Source organism: Euphorbia lathyris, chromosome 10, assembly GCF_963576675.1.
Source record: "Euphorbia lathyris chromosome 10, ddEupLath1.1, whole genome shotgun sequence".
NCBI lineage: Eukaryota > Viridiplantae > Streptophyta > Magnoliopsida > Malpighiales > Euphorbiaceae > Euphorbia > Euphorbia lathyris.
The window spans coordinates 4,402,455-4,403,395 of NC_088919.1; the positions used below are offsets into that span (position 1 = coordinate 4,402,455).

Here is a 941-nt window from a genome sequence, read left to right on the forward strand (position 1 = left end):
ATTGAAAGGTAACGATCTGAAAATGATTTAAAGTGTCTCATTGATCCACGTGTTTTAAAGAATGTTCTATTCTCAATGTCCGTATGGATTTAGGACCAAGATCATGGATATAAATAAATAATTAATTATACATTTTACTTATAATTAAGTTTTTTTTAAGAGAAATTATTTATATTTAAGTTTGTTGGATACTCGTACCATTGAATTGGCTTTAACCAACTTAGATTGATTTGGGTTGGTGAATAACCCAAAAAAATGTAAAATAGAAAAAAAAATTCCGATGCCGGGAATCGAACCCGGGTCCCCTGGGTGAAAGCCAGATATCCTAACCGCTGGACGACATCGGAAATATGTTTAGCACACAAATAGTCCAATAATAATTAGATTGAAACTTGGTATTAAATCTCGCTTTAACCCCTAGATTTTATAATTTTACTAAATAAATACTTATATAAATACAGCATAAGAAATAGTCCAATTTATAGTGATATAATATCAAACTGCCTAAAATTATAGGAATATAATAAAAATATTTCTTTCTGCCAAAATTAAATGGGATACTAAAATTTAACTCTAAAGGATAATACTGTAGTAGTTATGTAATTTTGATTGTTGTAAAATATAATTATATATGATATAAATATTAATAAAAATGATAATTGTATCAAAAATTGTGTTTATCATGCAAAAAATTAACATTCATACTTGAAGAGAAAAGAAATTTAAAAAAAGAAAAATAAATAAATATATGAAACTTTTATAAAATTTCAGTTTTAAAAAAGTAATAATTTAAATTATGTTAAGTTAAATAAATTATTTTTTTAATATATTTTAAAGCCTATGATTTTGTTATTTCTTTTTTTATAATCGAAAAACTTATATTAAAAAACGAGAAACAAAACATCATCTTGAATACAAGAAGAAACACAAAAAGGAAAATC

At 23.8% G+C, this 941-nt stretch overlaps 1 non-coding gene across 1 annotated transcript; it reads right to left on the reverse strand.

Annotated features, from left to right (window-relative positions):
- Positions 1-275: 275 nt before the first annotated feature.
- On the reverse strand, positions 276-347 carry TRNAE-UUC (transfer RNA glutamic acid (anticodon UUC)). Its single transcript has one exon. It is a non-coding gene; the product is annotated as a tRNA-Glu (tRNA).
- Between the last annotated feature and the right edge of the window lie 594 nt (positions 348-941).